The sequence below is a fragment of the Melanerpes formicivorus genome, unplaced genomic scaffold (genome assembly GCF_026170545.1).
Source record: "Melanerpes formicivorus ecotype bairdi unplaced genomic scaffold, bMelFor1.0.p_v2 SCAF_5, whole genome shotgun sequence".
Taxonomy (NCBI): Eukaryota; Metazoa; Chordata; class Aves; order Piciformes; family Picidae; genus Melanerpes; species Melanerpes formicivorus.
Genome location: NW_027142357.1, coordinates 7,331,178 through 7,353,259, shown reverse-complemented (window position 1 = coordinate 7,353,259; position 22,082 = coordinate 7,331,178). Strand labels below are relative to the sequence as shown.

Sequence of the window (22,082 nt, the reverse complement as noted above, 5' to 3'; positions counted from 1 at the left end):
AAGGATGCTCTAAGGTCTTCCCTGAACCTTCTCTTCTCCAGGCCAAACAGCCACAACTGTCTCAACCTGTCCCCATAGAAGAGGCTCTGCAGTCCTCCAATCATTTGGTGGGCTCCTCTGGACCAGCTCCAACATTTCCACGTCCCTCTTATGCTGGAGGCACCAGAACTGTGCAGCACTCCAGGTGTGGTCTCAGCAGAGTGGCAGAATCCCCTCCCTGTGCTGCTGGTCACACTGCTTTGGATGCAGCCCAGCACACAGCTGCCCTCTGGGCGGCCAGTGACCATTGCTGGCTCACGGTGAGTTTTTCATCAGCTGACACCCGCAAGACCTTCTCCTCTGGACTGCTCTCAAGATCCTCTCTCAAGTTAGTGTTCTCCAGACTAAACAGCCCCAAGTCTCTCAAGCCTTTCCTCGTAACACAGATGTTCAATTTCCTTATCCATCCTCATAGCCTGCATTGGACTCTCTCCAGTTTCTCTCTCTCTCCTGAACTGAAGAGCTGTCACAATCCAGTCACCCTGCACCAACCCTGGTGAGCGGAGCTTACTGTGATTCAAGTAACTCCCTTGAAGTAAATAAAGGCACACCAACACCAAACGACTGATGAGTTGGGTTTGATTGGACCGGAGCTGAGAGAAAATGGGAAGAAAAAGGAGAGGTAAAACCAGAGAGAGAATGAGAAAGAGAGTCGAAGGGCAAAGGAAGGGTTATTACCATTACTGGCTCACAGGCACAGCCCCAAGTTCCTGGGGCCAGGCACACATTTCGAAAAGAAGACGCGACTGACGGCAGCGGCGGAAACGGAGCGGTGTGGGCGGTGCAGAGCCAGAGGCAGCCGTCCGGGTCATGTAGGCAGTGTGGAGTGAAGCGGCAGTGAGGCCGGACGGTGCGGAGATGGCGGAGGGCGCGGGCGGTGCAGAGCGGCGCGAAGCAGAAGGCGCGAGACAGTAGCAGCAGCGCTGGCGGTGCGGGCGCTGGCGAGTGGAACCATTAGGCACGCGGCTCACACGTGCCCGCCCGGAATTTGCCGCTCCGCCATCACCCCCGCGGGGCAGCGGCGAAGGCTCCACAGGTGTGCAGGGTGCGGTGTCCGCAGTGCACCTTGTAGAGGCGCTGTTGCGGCGCATTTAAGCCCTGCCGTCAGGCCGGAGGCAAAAAAAACCCCACACCTGGGGGCACAGGCCCTCCTTTGGAGCCGCTCCACGCCAGGGGGGTCCATGTCTGTCTGTGTTGGGGTCCCTGAGCCGGGCACAGCACTCCAGCTGCATGGCAGAACTTTGAAAACCTAGCTAAGATCCCACGTTGCTTTCCTCACCCTACTGCTGCCCCCTGCCTGCGACTAGGAACCTCTGAAGTAACCCAGGTCAGTGTCAGCAGTAGTTACACTCGCTCAGTAGTGATTAGGGTGCTGATTAAAGCACGGCGAGGTGCCAGGCCAGGAGGGTGGTTGGGAGGTGGGCTGAGTTGTGGCTTGGTTAGAGCAGGGGGTTTGTGAAGTTGAGGGGCTGAGGTGCAGAGAAGATGGTTGGTGGGGATCTTTTTCCCTGCTTAAGAGCGGCAGGCCATGTAAGCCTGTTAAATCTTGTATCAGAAGCCAAGAGTAGTGTTGCTTTCTTACAGTGCTCAGAGGAACCAAACTAGGAGGCCACAACAATTGTCATAGGCCTGGGTAGGTGCTCTTTGGGGGTGTGAGGATTGGTGTTAGTTACAGGCAAAGTAAAGAGGTCCTTAAGGTGGCAAATGGTCTCTGTGGAAAAACACTGGTTCTGCTGTTTGATCTGCCCCATGCCCTGGGGGTGAGGATGCATGGAGTGGGGAGGAAGCCATCACCACCTTCTCATTTTTCCTTCTGCAGTGTTGAAGGCATAGTCCTAGATGTGTAGTGGTAACAAATATTTATTTCTTAAGTTTGAACTGGGGAAATTCTGCCCTAAATTTTTGAAGAGAACTGGAGTTGTTTAGTCTGGAGGAGGCTAAGGGGAGACCTCATTGCTCTCTACAACTCCCTGAAAGAAGGTTGGATCAAGCTGGACATCCCAAGTCTCTTCTCCCTAGTATCAAGTGATAAAATGAGGAAATGGCCTTAAGCTGTGCCCAGAATGGTTTAGGTTGGAAATTAGGGAAAACTTCTTCACTGGAAGAGTGGTCAGGCATTGGAAAAGGCTGTCCAGAGAGGTGGTAGAGTCACCAGCCCTAGAGATATTCAAAATACGTGTGGATGTGGTTTAATGTCCACGGGGGTGTTGGATCGATTCAATGATCTTAGATTTTTTTCCAACTGAAATGAATCTGTAAGACCATTAAGCTTGCTTTATTGTCACAATCTCAAGTTATAAGGTGAACTGACTGTTGGGGGAGGCAGTTTTAAAACATCTGCAAAAACCAACTTTTACTACATATTTTCTGTGTTCATTCTTTTGAAAAAAAAAAAGAGTCCAAGTCAGCAATTCTTCCATATTCCCATTCCTGCCAATTTGACTGGGGATGATGGAGAGGCAATGTGAACCAGACTTCATTTTGAATAGAAATTGTCAATACTACTTGGGTACAAAATGCTGAATCCAAAATTTAAGCATATTACACCCTCTGTGTATCTTAACGTCATCTGGTTTACCTTGGCTCCCACAGATAAGCACCACTGTAAAAGAAACTGAATGTGTAATATTATCATCATATAATCTTTGTCTAACTTTAAGTAAATAAATCTGGGCAGAATCTCAGAAGAAGAGTATTTCAATCTGGAGTGGTGGGCCCAGGTAGAATAGAATAGAATAGACCATGTTGGAAGAGACCTTCAAGATCATCGCGTCCAACCTATCACCCAACACCACCGAATCAACTAACCCATGTAACCAAGCACCCTGTCAAGTCTCCTCCTGAACACCTCCAGTGACGGCGACTCCACCACCTCCCCGGGCAGCCCATTCCAATGGGCAATCACTCTCTCTGTGTAAAACTTCCTCCTGACCTCCAGCCTGAACTTCCCCTGGCACAGCCTGAGACTGTGTCCTCTTGTTCTGGTAAACCTCATGAGGTTCAATGAGACCAAGTTCAGGGTCCTGCACCTGTGTTGGAAAAGTCCTCATTATCAATAGAGGATGGGGGATGAGATGATAGAAAGCAGCCCTGAGGAAAAGAACTTGGGGGTGCTGGTGGGTGAGAAGCTGGACATGAGCCAGCAATGGGCACTTGAAGCCCAGAAGGCCAATGGCCTTTTGGGCTGTGTCAAAAGCAGCATGGCCAGCAGATGGAAAGAGGTGATTCTGCTGCCCTGCTCTGGTGAGACCTCATCTGGGGTTCTGTGCCCAGCCTTGGAGCCCTCAGCACAGGAAGGACTTGGAGCTGACGGAGTGAGTCTAGAGGAGGGCCATAAAAATTATCAGAGGGCTGGAGCAACCTCTGCTATGAGGACATGCTGAGGGAGCTGGGGTTGTTCAGCCTGCAGAAGAGGAGGCTCCAGGGAGACCTAATAATGGCTTTTCCAGTACCTGAAGGGGGATACATAAGAGCTGGGAAGGGACTTTTCACAAGAGCTTGTAGTGAGGGACGAGAGGGAATGGATTGAAGCTTGAGGAGGGCAGATTTAGACTGGAGATTACGAAGAAATTCTTTCTAGTGAGGGTGGTGAGACACTGGAACAGGGAAGACAGGGAAGTTATGGATGCCCTCTCCCTGCAGGTGTTCAAGATGAAGTTGAATGAGCCCTTGAGCAAACTGGTCTAGTGGAAGGTGTCCCTGCCCATGGCAGGGGGTTGGAACCAGATGATATTTAAGGTGCCTTCCAACCCAAACCATTATATGTATTAATCTGTGTGTAGGTAAGAGGGTTTACTGAATCAATGTTCTTAACTGCTTTTCTTTCTTTTTTTTTACTATAAGCAGCAACTTTTATTTCACTGACATGAATTGCGAGTTGGGAGAATCTAGTCATTTTCTCATTTTGGCTTTTTTCTAAAATAAACCTCTGATACCATCATATTTCTCAATATTTGTCACCTCTTACTGTCCACCATAAGTGGCTTACAAAATCCTACTGGAAGGAGTGTTCTGCTTGGTCAGCTGCCTTCAGTTCCGGAGCTCCCTTTTCCCTTGGGCAGCAGGTAGAAGCAGGTAGCACGGTGACCTCGAGCAGTTGTGGTAAACATCAGAAGGCACTGCAATCATATTAGCAGCCCCTAAATTATTCAGAATCCTTTCTGGTAAAATGGTGCTGCAGGACAATGAAAGCGAAGAACAATTCCCAGCAGATGAGATTTCCTCCCCACCCCCTCCCTGTTGCTGTCTGTAATTATTTCTATCAGATAAGTTATTTGCTATGCAAGCTAACCTTCAAAAGCCTGTTTGTTAAAAAAGAAAGGGGAAGGCATTCTTTGTAGGGCCTGCACATGATTAAATAGCTTTACCAAAGCATGCTGAATAATAATGACAGAGACCTGTCAATCACAATTGTGAGCATTTTGCCTTGTGAATTAGAAGAGCAAAAGATACTGAAATGATGGCATGTAGCAGAGCAGTGGGTGTCTGCTGCCTGTTGGTGAATATCACAAATGAGCTGTTATCAGTTTTCCTATTTCTGTAAATCCCATTTGCTCATCTGCAGTTTTAATATATTTACAGCACTGGGAAACCCAATACGGAACTGTTGCCTTTGTTAGGATAGAATCATAGGATGGTTTGGGTTGGAAGGCACCTCCAAAGCTCATCTAGTGCAACCCCTGGCAGTCAGCAGGGACATCCTCCACTATATCAGGTTGCTCTAAAGGTAGGGTCTCAACCTGTTGCAGTGTTCCACCACCCTCATGGTGCAGAACTTGTTCCTAACATTCAATCTAAATCTGCTTTCTTTTCAACCCATTGCCCCTCTTCCTATCACTACAGGTCTTTGGAAACAGTCCCTTCATTCCAGAAATTAGTTTGGGGCGTGTTGTTTTTCTGTTGCTTGGGGGGTTTAGTGGTGTTGGGGTTTTTTGTTGTTGCTTGTTTGCTTTTCCTCATGCATTCTCTATATACATATGCCCAGGGAAATACAGCCCTCTATATACTATGGTTTATTTTTTCTCATTTCATTAGGTGAAATGAATTTGAGTGGGAAAGTTTTCTAAGGTGTGTTTAATACCTTTCGTCACTATCTTCTTCAAAATTAAACCAAGTAAGAAGTTACACAAACAACTATAGTAGACAGGAGCTGAAGAAAAGACAATAAATGTCATCAAACCTTAGTTTCCCATCCAATTTTCCTTGACAAATATCTTTCTCTTTTATAGAGCCTCTCTGTTCAGGAAGGTCCACAGTGAGGAAGGGCCAGGCATCTATCACTTTATCACTCTGATGGCATTCGTTAGCAATGTCACCTTTTATTTAAGCCCAGAGTTTGCTCTGAGAAATCTACTTTTTGACAATATACTATGAGGCTGAGGCAATTTTTAACATCTATTACTCCTGTGTGTTGTGTTTGAAATTGATGCCTGCTATTCATTGTGGGAGATGGAAACTGTGGTGAAAGGCCACTAAGGTATCTGAGGAGAAGAACAGAAATCTGATAGTTTTTCCAGTGAGGGACAGGTGATCAAAAGGGAGGTTAAGTAAGCAGACTATGTTGGATACTATTTTTTCCCAGATGGAAGAAAAGTGTATCAAAGTACTTCATAGCTCTTCTTTGGACTGGTGTACTGGTATCAGTGCTGTAAACAATTTCAACAGGATAGTATATGGGAGAAGGGGAGAGAGAATGGAAAACAAAAAGGGGAGGAAGAGGACAGGAGGATATTATAGTAGCTTCATAGAATGGTTTTGGTTGGAAGAAACTTGAAGATCTCTTACTTTCAACCCCTCTGCTATGGGCAGGGAGACCTTCCACTAGACCAGGTCACTCAGGTCCTCATCCAGCCTGGCCTTGAACTCCTCCAGGGAGGGGGCATCCACAACCTCCCTTGGCAACTTGTTCCAGTGTCTTACCACCCTCACTAGAAAGCATTTCTTCCTCATCCTATCACTACAAGCCTTGTAAAAAGTCCCTTCCCTGCATTCTTGCAGCCCCCTTTCAGCTACTGGAAGGCTGCCCTAAGTTCTCCCTGGAGCCTTCTCTTCTCCAAGCTGAATAGCCCCAACTTTCTCAGCCTGTCCCCACAGGAGAGGTTCTCCAACCCTCTGATCATCTTGGTGGCCTCCTGTGGACCCACTCCAGCAGTTCCATGTCCCTCTTGTGCTGGATGCAGTGCTCTAGGTGGGGTCTCAGCAGAGCAGAGGGGCAGAAGCCTGTCTTTTAGAGGCAGTTACATTTTTTTTGTTTGTTTTCATCGTAATGAACAAGCCTACATATTCTTTCTGGGCACAAATATTTAGGACTGTACAGATAATTTACCACATATAACAAAGAGCAGTGAAGCAACTGAGTATTCTCTCTCACACTGTAATAAACTTGGAGCAAATTCCCTGAGTGAAGAAACAATCCTGTACTGATGGAGTTTGTTTTCTGGTGGGGAATGTCAGAATTACTTTAGCATGTACATCAGTTGTTGCACAAGCCATATCAATCAGACAGTCAAGGTGGATCTGCCTAGACCTCCATCTGAAAGTGAAGTCCTCAAAGCCATCTTAAACCTCGGACTCAACAGTCTGGTTTTATTAGCAGATGAGCTAGAGTTGCTTTCTTTGTAAGGAGAAGACAGTTGGCTGCCTGAGGACAGAGTGTCCTGCTGTGACTCCCTCATCTCTTGCCTCACCCTGAAGCCTCTGGCAGCACCTCGGTGTTCTTATCCACTCCCCATAGAAAGAGCCATGTCTTCTCCTTCCAGTCCTTCTCTTTTCAAGAGAACAATACATGCAAACTGAGACCAAACCAAGTGGGAGCCATCCTTCACACAGACTGATTAGTGCCTGTGCAGGTTTCTTAGCAGATAAGTACTATTTTATTAAATTCTCACTCTGCTAGTATCAGATGATTTTCTCAGTTAAGCACTGGCTGAGTATTTACTGCATACCTCAAAAGTTGTCTTTTTTTCCCTCTGTTTATCCTCTTACAATTGTTTTGATGGGGAAACTTGTTAAGATAGAGAAAGAGGGGGGAATTAGGAAATAAAGAAAAACACCACCCAAACCTAAAAATCTTTAAATATAACTTTAAATACATTTTTAGCCCTATCTTCTACCCCTGGGTTTCAGATCCATCAGTGTATAATAAGGCACCACCCTGCTATATAGCCTGAGACAGGAAAAATATAAGTAGTACTCAAGTTAAGTTTTGCATTTTCACTTTCTCTCATCAACAACCTTGTTCTAAGGTCAAGGGGAAAGCCTCATAAAATCTGGCCACACAGTTCTGGTTTCCATTTGTATTTAAGACATACACTCTGGAAATGAGTGGTGATAAGCATCCCAGCACTTACCTTTGCCTGTCCCACCACAGCAGCAAAACAAGTACTTAAGCACATGCCTAAAGGTATAGGCATGCCCAAGTGCTTTTCTCATTGATGATGGACTAGAGCCCAAGTGATGAGCTTCCAGTACTGGAAAGCTAGAAAGGGACTTTTTACAGGGGCTTGTAGTGATAGGATGAGAGGGAATGGATTGAACTTTGAGGAGGGCAGATTTAGACTGAACATGAGGAAGAAATTCTTTGCGGTCAGGGTGGTGAGACACTGGAACAGGTTGCCCAGGGAGGTCATGGATGCCCTCTCCCTGGCGGTGTTCAAAGCCAATTTGAATGAGGCCTTGAGCACGCTGGGCTAGTGGGAAGTGTCCTTGGCCATGGCAGGGGGGTCGAAACCAGACAATCTTTAAGGTGCCTTCCAACCTAAACCCTTCTGTGGATCTCTGAATCCCATGATGCTAAGTAACATCTTGTTTCTAGTGAGCTCATGGGGTATCACTGACTTCCCTTGGGTCGTGGAGTGACAGTGGGTCTTTTCTCATGACAGCACTGACAGCATCATGCATCTGAGTTAATTTCAAGTGATGTTGATTTAATCCATTGAAATGAGAGTCCGATGATTGTCTTCAGTCTCCGTTTAGTGAATGAGAAACATTCCTGCTGCTCTAAACAACTGTGAACAACAACGTGTGGAGACACAGGCTCCACAAATCATTAAAGCACTTACTTTTGCCTGTCCCACAGCAGCAAAACACTTAAACACATGCCTAAAGGTACAGACATGCCCAAGTGCTTTTCTGATTAATGATGGACTGAAGCCCAAGTGTCTAATTTCAGGACTAACATTGTGTCTTATTGCTAGACTGGAAGAATTACTCCTTCCAGTACTATCCAGGGAGATTAACATCACATTTCACTTGCCCTGCTCCATGAATGCTGCCAGTACACATTGGATTGGTTGGAGGAGCTCTGGAGAACTAATGCACAATCAGATTTGCCACAAAGTGATGTTTTGAGTTCCTTAGGAGGCAACCAGAATGACCTCCCCAAGATGAAGGTTTGCAATCTGTTACTTCATTATTTGGATGAATGGATCCTAAAAAAACCAGTTTCCAGGAAACAAAAAGGGGGGGGAAATTGTCAAAGTGCTGTAATATCCTGCCAAAATACCAGGAACTGTGTGTGAGGCTGCCTTAGCCAGAGTATCCCACTCTATGCATCTATTGAAGCTGTAATAAAAGTTCAGCGTTTGATATGGCCAGAGAAATGAGAAGACCCTTGGAATCTGTCCTGATTTGTAGCCAGTTTTCTTTTGTTACTATGGATCTGTAGGTCCTTTCTTCCAGGATATCCATGGTGAATATTGGTTGTAAAATAGATAGAAACTTGTTGGGTGATGGCAACAGCTCTCCTTGCAGCCACCAAATATGAAACATAAATGCAGAAAAACACAGGACAATCCATCCAGAACTGGGGAAACAAACAAATGAAACAAAGCAAGAACAGAACAAACAGCGAAAGAAGAAAAAAACATAGGATAAGAGCATTGTCCTTATTGTGAATTCTCATTTTCAGACTCCAGACAGTGAAAACAACAAGGTCAAGGTCTGATTTTGAAGAAAAATGCAGCCCACTCATTGCCACAGCACCGGAGACAACGTCAGATTTAATTGTCAGCTTACTGTCTAATCAATGACTTCTCTGATTAGTGACCCACTGACAATACAACCAAATCAATGTTTTTATGCCAAGTGCTAGCCCTGATGCTCTAAAAAAAAAAGTGAAAATCAGAAAAAAATCTCAGCATTAAGTACCTCAAATCCCCTGCACATGAATTGAAACTGTCATTTGGCTTATTTACAGGCTTTGAAAGGTTTATTTGACAACAGCAGGCTAATAAGAGGAATCTGCCATGTTTAATTACATCAGCTTTATTATTTTCATTAATAAGTCCTCCACTCTACTACCAGAATGTTGTGGGTTTGCCTAAAGATAGCTTTATTTCTCTATATGTGTTGTTTTTTTCCCCATATCTTCTATGGCACTCTTCCTGTAGAGCTCACACTCACAGACATGAGGGCAGTGTATTAAGTCTTCACAGAGTTGCTGTTGAGGGAGAGAACAAAAACACTCTACAAGCTGGATGGTATAACAAAATAAGACAACAGAGTCTGTGCTGTAATTAATTTTAGATTAAAAGGGAAAATTGGAAAGCACAATAAAAGATTCAAAGTCAAGAGGTATCTGGACAGCAACCTGGAAAAGATTGTGTAACTATGACACTGATGATGGAACCAGGACTTGGTTACAAACAGATTATATTAAAACCCATGAAATTTATGAGTTAATCTGTGCCAAAATTATGGAGATATACTGGACATGGCTGCTCAAGGCCTCATCCAGCCTGAGACAGAACAAGGGGGGATGTTGTTCAGTCTCCAGACACTTTATGAAAAGTCCCTCTCCAGCCTTCTTGTAGGATCCCTTCAGGTACTGGAAGGCAGCTATAAGGTCCCCGCATATTCTTATCTTTTCCAGGCTGAACAACCCTAGCTCTCAGTCTGTCCTCATAGCAGAGGTGCTCCAGCTCTTGGATCACTTTTGTGGCCCTCCTCTGGACTCATTCCAACAGCTCTGTGTCCTCTGATGATGGAGACACCAGAACTGGACACAGTATTTGAGGAGGGGTCTCATCAGCGCAAAGGGACAGAATCCCCTCTCTTGCCCTTCTGGCCACACTCCTCTTGATGCAGCCCAGCACATGGCTGCCTTCTGGGCTCATGGTGAGCTTCTCATCAACCAACATCTTCAAGTCTCTTTCTTCAGGGCTACTCTCAACCCATTCTGCATCCAGCCTGGATCTGTGCCTGGATAAAGTGGGATACTCTGGGTAAGGCAGCCTCCAGCTCAGTGGCTAGAGCTGACTGAGAGGAAGGCTACCAGTACTAAGACAAGGAAACAGAATCAGTGTTGCCCTCTTCCCCCGGCAGAGATTCAGTGCAGTTGTTCAGCTGCAGGGCTTTCTGGGAAATGTAAAACTCCTTTCTGAGTACAGTCAGTGTTTGGAAACCACAGAAGGGAGCTCTGGAAGTCATCCCAACCAACCTTCAGCTTAAAGCTGCACCTAATTACATGATTTTTGTGAGTGCCAAGCAATTGCTTACTGTGCAGCTGTATCAGCCCCTGGCTGTCCATCACAGCAGGACCAAGCCTTCATGTCTCAGCGGTGTGGTGGTGCAGCCCAAAATAAGAGTGTCTACCCCGCTGCCCTCCCCATAGCATCATCTGCCCGAGATGAGCTGGGAGAAGGTGACAGCTCCAGAGTTTGGGAGGAATGTTTTTTGTGGTTTCTGAAAGTATTTGCCCTACATAAAAAACCTTTCCAAAGTCAAAAGTTAGACATACTGAGCAAGGAACTTCTTTTTTTAAGTATTATTTTTCTTTCTGTGCATCTGCCTAGAAAATACAAAATATAGATTATATCTGTAAGACTATCCATTGACTTTAGTGTCGATGGATCTGCTCAATGAAATGTGCTTCAGGAGAGCTACTAAAAATACATTAAAACCCCATAGAAATAGATAACTTTTTTTGTGTGTTTTTAATCTTCTCTAATAGGGATAATTCCCCTTTTTTTGAGTGGTTTCAAAAAAGCTGAAGATGAATTATTTTCTGGTACAATCTGTAAGGCTTTTGATAAAGGAATGAAGGTTAAAAAAAGCAGTGTTGTGAGCTGCTTCTGTCGTATGTAACTGACCTGAGGAAAAGCAGCCTGTCAGAAACCTCTCATAGGGACTTAAGTAGCCATATAAATTCCCATGTTTGAGTTGATGCTTGCAGACAAGCCAAGGCTGATGTCAAAGTTCTGAAGGCCAAATTAAGACAAAGTTTTCCGAGGCTTCTTTGAAGAGCAAAGCATTTCAGACTCTCTTTCAGCTCCTGTAACTCAAGGCTCCTTGACAGCCTATTATTCGTTCAGTCATTGCAGTCTCTTGATTCCTTCTGACAAAGTTATCTAACACCCCACTGGGACCACAGCCAAAGTAGCATTCACCTTTATACAATGGGCCAAATCCTGCTAGAGAATGCACAGCTAGAGTAAATGGACTGTTGGGTCAGAAAATACAGGTAAAGGCAGATTTCTGCTGCACCTTCCCACCACTGGCATAAGTGGCCACAGAAACTACAGGATTCGTAGATTCATAGAATGGTTTGGGTTGGAAAAGACCGTAAAGATCATCTAGTTCCAAACCCCTTGCCATGGGCAGGGACACCTTCCACTAGACCAGCTTGCTCAAGGCCTCATCCAGCCTGACCTTCAACACCTCCAGAAAGGGGGCATCCACAACCTTCCTGGGCAACCTGTTCCTGTGTCTCACCATCCTCACTGTAAAGAATTTCTTTCTAATCTCCATTCTAAATCTGCCCTCCTCAAGCTTCAATCTACTCCCTCTCATCCTAACACTACAAGCCCTTGGAAAAAGTTTCTTCCTAGCTCTCTTGTAGGTCCTTTTTAGGTACTGGCAGGCTGCTCTAAGGTCTCCCCAGAACCTTTTCTGCAGGGTGAACAGCCCCATCTCTCTCAGCCTGTCCACATAGGATAGGCTCTCCAACCCTCTGATCATCTTTGTGGCCACCAGGATAGAGGGAGAAATAAATTCTGCTGCTCAGCAGCGCAGGTTTCTCCCCACGCTAACACCCTTGAGCAAATAAATAGCCACGGTAGAGCTTAGATGAATTACACAGAGCTGTGCTTGTGCTCTCCTCTGATTGGTTCTGTATTGTCTATTGCTTCATCCTTAAGGAAGGTGAAATTGCTTTACTTTAATCCTGTTTTAAAGACCAAGGTTCCTGTCTCTTGCATGTCTAAAGTGATGAGTTTCCGAGTGCCCTTCTTTCTGTGGTACATTCAGACCTATTAATTTGTATGGGCACCACCCATCCACACCTTCTTAATTGTTTCTGAAGCATTCATTGTAGCTCCTGGAGATGCATGTGGTGAACTTTGATATCTATCCCACAGCTAGATTTTAAAGAATCATAGATTGGTTGATAGAGACCTTTAAGATCGTCGAGTGCATCCATTTACCAAGCACTGCCAAGTCATCACTAAATCGTGTCTCTCAGTACCACATCTACATGGCTTTTAAATCCCTCCAGGGATGGGGACTTCATCAGTGCCCTGGGCAACTTGTTCCACGGCTTAAAATCTCTTTCAGTGAAGATTTTCTTTCTAAATCTCCCCTGGCCCAATCTGAGGCCATTTTCTCTTGCCCTATCATTTATTGACAAAAGGACTAACCCTGACCTCACTATAACCTCCTTTCAGGGAATTGTAGAAGGGGAGAAGGTCTCCCCTCAGCCTCCTTTCTCCTGACTAAACAATCCCAGGTTCCTCAGCATCTCTTCACCAGCCCTCTTCTCCAGACCCTTCAGCTTCATTGCCCTTCTCTGGACATGCTCCAGCAACTCAGTGTACTTCTTGGAGATGGGCCCAAAACTGAACCCCATATTCAAGATGTGGCCAGTGCCAAGTGCAGGGACACAATCCCTGCCCTGGTCCTGTTGGTCACATTGTTGCTGATCCAGGCCAATATACTCTTGGCCTTCTTAGCCACCTGGGCACACACTGGCTCGTATTTAGCCATCTGTCAGCCAGCATCCCCAAGTCATTTTGCACCAGGCAGTTTCAACCACTCTCCCCCATGCCTGGAGCATTAGAATTTTGACTCAAGTGCAGGACCTGTTGCTTGGCCTTGTTGGAGTGATGTATGTGCCCTGCCATCTCACTGGTATTTCCCATGGGTACACCAATACACTAAGTGCTACACAGCCATCTGTCAGCAATAGGTTCAAATTATCACAACTACTGGTCATTTTCTCCAAGTACAGGAGTGCAGACAGATAAGGAGAAGTGTCAGCGTGCTATCAAGTACACCATCATCTTCTGCTGTGACACACAAACCAGAAACACCTGCTCTGCTAACCCAAAATGAGCCTTATATTGGCCATGAGGTAGAAAGGTTTTCAAACTGAAGGACTGCTGCTGATTACTGAGTGTGCTGCGAACAACATTATGTAATGAACTTTAATTTCCTGTAACTAAAGTCAGTCTTTGTGATCCAGAAGTCATTTTGGAACAAAAGCACAGGTGATGTTAATAAATGTCTGAAGCATCTTCCACCTTTATGAAATCCATCTAAATCAAGAGATATATTTTCCTCTTTTTGTTTTTCCTGGCACTATATCCCTAAGGTACTTTGCAGGATCAGGTAATACAGTTACAGAAATACAATAGCAGGGGATGAAGATAAAGTGAAATGAAGAATAAACAAGGGGTGAAACTGTTTCTGTGCTGTGTTGCAAAGTGCTGTCAAATATTGCAGCTTTAACAATTAAGTTCCCTTGCCCTTGCTCAGATTTAAGGCAGCAGAGTCACAGCTCATCCAAGTTCCTTGGTGTTTTCACAGCTTCTTTGCGCATCAGCTGGGGTTCTCCAGTAAGAAATAATAGAAGTGAGCTGTATGTACAGAGCTTCTGGTTGTTTTGTGGGTTTTTTTTTGATTAGGCAACAGCAACCTCTTCTTCCACCTACGATTTGGTCTTCATAGCTGCTGCAGGAATGTTTCCATGTGTGCAACAAACACTGGCCTCTTTGCAGCTGCTGATACCTCAAACCCAGATGGGATTTCTATGCAGAGGTGAAGTGATGTGGAGAGGATACTGCTCTGTTCCTGCTGCTACCAGCAAATCTCCCCTTGAATAAAGCTAAGCCATTGCTTGAGGTATTTGCCTTCCCACAAGTGAAGAATTTCAGACAACAGTTCAGGAGCAAAGAAAGAACAAGAAACTACCAAAAGCAGGGATGCAAAACCAGTGGTGGTTTGATTCCCTTTCCTAGGTCCTCTCTGGACCTTTGACATCATAGAATGGTTTAGGGTGGAAGAGACCTCAGAGATCATCTACTCCAACCTCCCCACCATGGGCAGGGAGGCCTCTAAACTAGAGTTGCTTGCCCAAGGCCTCATCCTGCCTGACCTCTCTCGAGGTATGTTCAAGGAAGCTGTTAGATTATGTAGGAATAAAATTAGGGAGGCTAAGGCCCAGCTGGAACTGAAGCTGGCCACCTCAGTCAAAGATAATAAAAAGCATTTTTATAAATATATTAACAATAAGAAGAAGGGCAGGAAGAACCTGCACTCCCTATTGGACCTGGAGGGGAACACAGTTACTGAGGATGAGGATAAAGCTGAGGTCCTGAACACCTTCTTTACCTCAATGTTTAACAGCAAGGCAGGAGGAGTTCAGGACGAGTGGTCTCCGGAGCTGGGCGTTGGGGTCGGGGAGCAGAGTAATACCCTGGAAATCCATGAGGAGTTAGTTCGGGACCTGCTGAGCCACTTGGATATCCACAAGTCCATGGGACCAGATGGGATCCATCCTAGGGTGCTGAGAGAGCTGGCGGATGTGCTAGCTAGGCCACTCTCCATCATTTTCCTCCAGTCCTGGCTCACCGGTGAGGTCCCAGATGACTGGAAACTGGCCAACGTGGTCCCCATCCACAAGAAGGGTCGGATGGAGGAACCTGGAAACTACAGGCCAGTCAGCCTGACCTCAGTGCCAGGGAAAATGATGGAGCAGATTATCCTGGCAGCAATAACTGCGCACCTGAAGGATGGCCAAGGGCTCAGGTCCAGCCAACATGGATTCAGGAAGGGCAGATCCTGCCTCTCCAACCTGATCTCTTTCTATGATCAGGTGACCCGCCTGGTGGATGTGGGGAGGCCTGTGGATGTGGTCTACCTAGACTTCAGCAAGGCCTTTGACACCGTCCCCCACAGCAAACTGCTGACTAAGCTGTCAGCCTGTGGATTGGACCACTACACTCTGTGCTGGGTTAGGAACTGGCTGGAGGGCCGGGCCCAGAGAGTGGTCGTGAACGGTGCCGCATCCAGCTGGAGGCCAGTCACCAGTGGTGTCCCCCAGGGATCAGTGCTGGGCCCTGTCCTCTTCAACATATTCGTTGATGATCTGGATGAAGGGGTAGAGTCAGTCATCAGCAAGTTTGCAGATGACACAAAGTTAGGGGCAGATGTTAGTCAATTAGAGGGTAGAAAGGCTCTGCAGAGGGACCTCGACCGACTGGAAAGATGGGCAGAGTCCAATGGGATGGCTTTCAACAAGTCCAAGTGCCGAGTGCTGCACTTTGGCTATGGCAATCCCATGCAGAGCTATAGGCTGGGGTCGGAGTGGCTGGAGAGCTCCCAGACAGAGAGGGACCTGGGTGTGTTAATCGACAGCCACCTGAATATGAGCCAGCAGTGTGCTCAGGTGGCCAGGAGGGCCAATAGCATTCTGGCCTGCATTAGGAATAGTGTGGCCAGCAGGAGCAGGGAGGTCATAGTGCCCCTGTACTCTGCTCTGGTTAGGCCGCACCTTGAGTACTGTGTCCAGTTCTGGGCTCCTCAGTTTAAGAAGGACATTGAGACACTTGAGCGTGTCCAGAGAAGGGCAACAAGGCTGGTGAGAGGCCTTGAACACAAGCCCTATGAGGAGAGGCTGAGGGAGCTGGGATTGTTTAGCCTGGAGAAGAGGAGGCTCAGGGGTGACCTTATTGCCCTCTACAACTACCTGAAGGGTGGTTGTAGCCAGGAGGGAGTTGGCCTCTTCTCCCAGGCAACCAGCACCAGAACAAGGGGACACAGTCTCAAGCTGCGCCAGGGGAGGTTCAGACTCGAGGTGAGGAGGAAGTTCTTCACCGAGCGAGTCATTCGGCATTGGAATGGGTTGCCCGGGGAGGTGGTTGAGTCATCGACCCTGGAGGCGTTCAAGGGGAGATTGGACGTGGCACTTGGTGCCATGGTCTAGTCATGGGGTCTGCGGTGTCAGGTTGGACTCGATGATCCTCGAGGTCCTTTCCAACCTAAGTGATACTGTGATACTGTGACCTTGAACATTTCCAGGGAAGGGGCATCCACAGCCTCCCTGGGCAACCTATTCCAGAGTCTCACCATCCTCATACTGTAGTTCTAAGGTCCCCCCAGAATCTTTTCTTCTCCAGCCTGAACACCCCCAGATCCCTCAGCCTATCCTCTTAGCAGAAGTGCTCCAACCCTTGGATCACCCTTGTGGCCCTCCTCTGGACTCACTCCAAGAGTTCCATGTCCTTCTGATGCTGGGAACACCAGAATTGGATGCAGTATTTGGGGTGGGGTGAAGCAGAGCAGAATGAAGGGGCAGAATCACCTGTCTTGATCATGCTCCTCTTGATGCGTCCCAGAACATGATCTGCCTTATAGGCTATGTGAGGGCACTGCTGGCTCATGGTGAGCTTCTCAGCAACCAACATCTCCAAGTCTCTTTCTTCAGCACTACTGTCAACCCACTCTGCACCCAGCTTGGATTTTTGCCTGGGATTGTCCCAACCCCAGTGCAGCACTTTGGACTTGGACTTGTTGAACCTTATGCAGTTTGCACTGGCCCACTTCTCAAGCCTGTCAAGATCCTTCTAGATGCCATCCCTACCCTCAGGTGAGTCCAGCACACCACACAGCTTGGTGTTGTTAGCAAACTTTGCTGAGGGTGCACTTGATGCCACTGTTCCATGTCACCAACAAAGATGTTAAACAGTCTCGGACCCAGGACAGACCCCTGAGGAACTCCACTTTGTCACCTTGATGTGCAAAGCTAACAAAAATGCTCTGTTCCTCTCTATAAAAGCAGCCATTTTGTGTTTCCTAGCTCAAAATTATTGATTGGATGTGTGACTCTTTAACAGTGACACCACCTGCAGAAATCCAAACAGAATATGTGCAAATAAAAGTAATCTTTTTAAGTGCAGTACTTGCAAAGAAAAAAGGTACAAGCTGTTCTATTTACTGAAGATTTATTTTCAATGCAGCTCCTTGATATTTATTTGCTTTAGACTGATGTGGCCAAAATCTAGACAAAACATGAAATATGTTAACTATTAGAGTCCTTATTAATATTTCATATTTTCATGTGTAGCTAAAGTCACAAATAAAGAAGAAAACCCCATAATTCTCTCATTTGGCTCTCACAACTGGTATTATTTTTATGAAAACTAAGTTCTGGTGATATTTGCTGGTTCTCATCAGTAATGTGATTTCCCTCTCTCTGCCAGGCAGTTAAAAATGAGGCATTTCCTGACAAACTCACTGTTAAAATGTTTTAAAATCACACCCCTTTACCTTAATTTCACAGAGAATGATCACTCAAATTTAGTTCCAGAAATAGTCTCTCAAAAGTCTGTCTTTTCATGTGTCAGTATTGGTGAGAAATAACATTTCCACACTAACTCCATACCTCAAAGTGCAACTTAACATTTGAACCAAAAAGTATTAAATTGTGTGGAATAAGAAAAACAAGCAAATGCTACCATAGGAAGGATATTCTCAAGGCAAAGAATTGATTATAGAGTCATAGAATCATTTTGGTTGGGAAACAATCAAGTCCAACCATTCCCTTAACTCTGCCAAGTCTGATGCTCAACCGTGTCCCTCAGCACCAATTCTCTGCTGCCTTGAAATACCTGCAGGGGTGGCCATTCCAGCACCTCCCTGGGCAGCCTGTTCCAGGGTTTGAGGACCTTTTCAGGAAAGAAGTTTCTTCTAACATCCAACCTAAACTTCCCCTCTTAAAGACAAAACTGAAATACCTTCTGCTGAACAGTGCTTAATTGATGCTGAACTTTCAATAAGGCCAAGTGCAAGGTCCAGCACCTGGATGTGGACAATCCCAAGTACATATCCAGGCTGCATGAGGAGTGGCTTAAGAGCAGTCTGGAGGATAAGGACTTTGGGGTGTCAGTTGATGACAAACTCACCATGAGCCAGCAACGGCCACTGGCAGCCCAGAAGGCAGCCATGTGCTGGGCTGCATCCAAAGCAGTGTGAGCAGCAGCACAGGGAAGGGATTCTGCCCCTCTGCTCTTCTGAGATCCCACCTGGAGCACTGCATTCAGTTCTGGTGCCCCCAGCATGAGGAGGACATAAAACGGCTGGAGTGTGTTCCAAGGAAGCCATGAAGATGATCACAGACAGGGCTAGAGCACCTCCCCTATGGGGACAGGCTGTTCATTCTGGAGAAAAGAAGGCTCCAGGGAGACCTTAGAGCAGCCTTCCAGTACATGAAGGGGCTACAAGAAGGCCAGAAAGGGACTTTTTAAAAGGCTTGTAGTGACAGGATGAGAGGGAATGGATTGAAGCTTGAGAGCAGATTTATATTGGAGGTTGGGATGAGAGTGGTGAGTTGATGGAATAGGTTGCCCAGAGAGGTTGTGAATGCTCCCCTCCTGGAGGTGTTCAGGGCCAGGTTAGATGAGGCCTTGAGCAAGCTGGGCTAGTGGAACTAGATGATCCTTAAGATGCCTTCCACTCTAAACCATTCTATGAATCTATGAATCTATGAATTAAAATCACATGCAGAACTACCTTATTATGCAACCTCTAAGCACATGTCAAACTCCTCTCCAGGGAATGCAGGTTAAAACTTGCTGTAGGCAAGCAGACGGCAACATACAATGCTGCAGAATGAAACCTGAATTCAAAAACTATGCTCAAATACTGGACTAAAATGTCTGCATTTCTCTCACAGGTCACAGAGAAGGCTCCTCCATTAGAGAGAAGGGAACCTGATCAAGTTCAGCAGGTAACCAGAACTGGGAACCATATAAGAGGGTTGGAAGCAGCAAGGCCTGCACCCCTGTGGCTGTTGCAGGGCTACCAGGAAGGTGCAATTCTCCATCCCTACCTTCCCAGGGGGGAGCTGCTTTTACTCTTAAGTAACTGACCCACTGAAAAATGCCTCTTTCCTTCCTAAGTCCAAGTGTGCCATGAGGAGTAATGTTGACCTGTCTGTGTATGAAGCTGAACTGAGGAACTTGCCTAATGCCTGTTTTGAGGCTGTGGTCACTTCTTTGTCTCCACAGTGAATCTGTGTGACAAAGAAGTACAGAACTTTGCTAGCTGCTCTATTTTTCTTACGTGTTTTAAACGGATTTCTGAGAATTATGAGTATGATGAAGGGACTTGTACATTTCTCCTGTGATGAAAGTCTGAGCGCCCTGGGGCTGTTTAGTCTGGAGAAGGCTGAGGGAGGATCTTATCAGCATCTGTAAGTATCTGGGGGGTGGGTGTCAAGATGAAGGTGCCAGGCTATTTTTCATAGTGCCCAGTAATAGAACAAGGAACAATAGGAACAAGCTGAAACACAGGAGGTTCCATCTCAACATGAGGAGAAACTTATTTACCATGAGGGAGTTGGAGCACTGGAGTAGGCTGTCCAGAGAGGCTGTGAAGTCTGCTTTTCTGGAGAACTTCAAAACTCACCTGGATGCATTCATGTGTGACCTGCCCTAGGTGATCCTGCTTTGCAGGGAGGTTGAAGTGTATGATCTCTGGAAGTCCCTTCTCCTAACATTCTGTGATTCTGTGATTCACAGAGTGTTGGATTTAGGAAGGGCAGGTCCTGCCTCACCAACCTGATCTCCTTCTATGATCAGGTGACCTGACTGGTGGATGTGGGGAAGGCTGTGGATGTAGTCTACCTGGACTTCAGCAAGGCCTTTGACACCATCCCCCACAGCAAACTGCTGGCCAAGCTGTCAGCCTGTGGCTTGGACAGCAGCACTCTGCGCTGGGTTAGGAACTGGCTGGAGGCCCAAGCCCAGAGAGTGGTGGTGAATGGTGCCACATCCAGCTGGCAGCCAGTCACTAGTGGTGTCCTCCAGGGATCAGTGCTGGGCCCTATCTGGGTTCAGTATCTTCACTGATGATCTGGATGAGGAGATGGAGTCCATCATCAGTAAATTTGCAGATGACACCAAGCTGGGGGCAGGTGTTGATCTGTTAGAAGGTAGCAGAGCTCTCCAGAGGGACCTTGACAGGCTGGACAGATGGGCAGAGTCCAACGGCATGAGATTTAACACATCTAAGTGCCGGGTTCTACACATTGGCCACAACAACCCCATGCAGTGCTGCAGGCTCTGGTCAGAGTGGCTGGAGAGCGGCCAGGCAGAAAGGTACCTGGGAGTACTGGTTGATAGTAGGCTGAACATGAGCCAGCAGTGTGCTCAGGTGGCCAAGAAGGCCAATGGCGTCCTGGCCTGTATCAGGAATAGCGTAGCCAGCAGGACCAGGGAAGTAATTCTGCCCCTGTACACTGCACTGGTTAGGTCACACCTTGAGTCCTGTGTCCAGTTCTGGGCCCCTCAGCTTAGGAAGGATGTTGAGTTGCTGGAATGTGTCCAGAGAAGGGCAACAAAGCTGGGGAGGGGTTTGGAGCACAAGCCCTGTGAAGAGAGGCTGAAGAAGCTAGGGTTGCTTAGCCTGGAGAAGAGGAGGCTCAGGGGAGACCTTATTGCTTTCTACAACTCCCTGAAGGGTTGTTGGAACTCTTCTATCAGGCAACCAGTGACAGAACAAGAGGACACAGTCTCAAGCTGCGCCAGGGGTGGTTTAGTCTGGATGTTAGGAAGAAGTTCTTCACAGAAAGAGTGATTTGCCATTGGAATGGGCTGCCCAGGGAGGTGGTGGAGTCACCATCACTGGAAGTGTTTAGGAAGAGACTGGATGAGGCACTTAGTGCTATGGTTTAGTTGATTAGATGGTGTTGGGTGATAGGTTGGACTTCATGATCTCGAAGGTCTTTTCCAACCTGGTTAGTTCTGTTCTATTCTATTCTATTCTATTCTATTCTATTCTATTCTATTCTATTCTATTCTATTCTATTCTATTCTATTCTATTTAGTGAATAACAGTTCTGGAAGCACATTATCCACTGCCTTCATGATTCTGTAGATCTCTGATGTGTAATATTCAGTATTCAGTATTCCTAAGGTTGGAAGAGACCTCAAAGATCATCGAGTCCAACCTGTCACCATAGACCTCACCACTAGAGTAGGGAAGACACTACTGCCCACTGCATGCTTGAACTCACAACCTTCCCATTAAGGGTCTTATGTGCTACCAACTGAGCCACCTTTGCTGTGGTGGTTTGACTCTGTCTGGGGGCCAAATGCCCACCAAGCCGCTCTGTCACTTCCCTTCTTGCATGAACTCTAAACTGTTTGATTTGTGCATTTCAAAGCAGAAGCAAAGACAAACAGATGTAGTAGTAGGATTTTGAATGATTTAATGAAAAGTAAGAAGTCTTTTTTGAAATAATTGTTTTCCCTTTCCTACACTGATTTCAAAACCAGAAGAAATTCTGAGTATTTACATTGCAAAGGAGAGGACATTCCATGAAGAATGGCAAGGAGGGTTTGAGGGTGAGTGGCACACGATCTTTATTGAATATTGAAACAGATGCATCTGTTTATGAAAAACATAAGTAAAACAAGTAATCTGTAGTTTGGCCCCAGCATTGTGTGAGCCGTAGGTTATAAGCAGCTCTGGCACCTATTAATAAATAGGACATAAATCAAGGTGTACTCAGATGACAAAACTTCCTGCAAACCAGGATAACCACTCCAGAGTAATTCAAGATTATCATATCCCTGCATGGGATGCAAACAGGTAAAATACTCACTCTCTGAAGATTAAACAACGGAAGGTTGTTCTAGTCCAAGGCAGTTTTTCCTCTTCACTAGATACTGCTACTCTGCTAAGTTTGTTCTTGGTAGATATAAGGTAGCTCTTAGTTTGAGCTGGGCCAGAACCAGTTCTGCTCAGTGCTGTGACTTCTCAGC

General features: G+C 46.3%; 1 long non-coding RNA gene across 1 annotated transcript; it reads left to right on the top strand.

Moving 5' to 3' along the window:
* Positions 1–1,255: 1,255 nt before the first annotated feature.
* On the top strand, positions 1,256–21,628 carry LOC137440984 (uncharacterized). The gene is made up of 3 exons (XR_010987283.1): positions 1,256–1,366; positions 18,989–19,042; positions 21,594–21,628. It is a non-coding gene; the product is annotated as an uncharacterized lncRNA (long non-coding RNA).
* Positions 21,629–22,082: the final 454 nt, after the last annotated feature.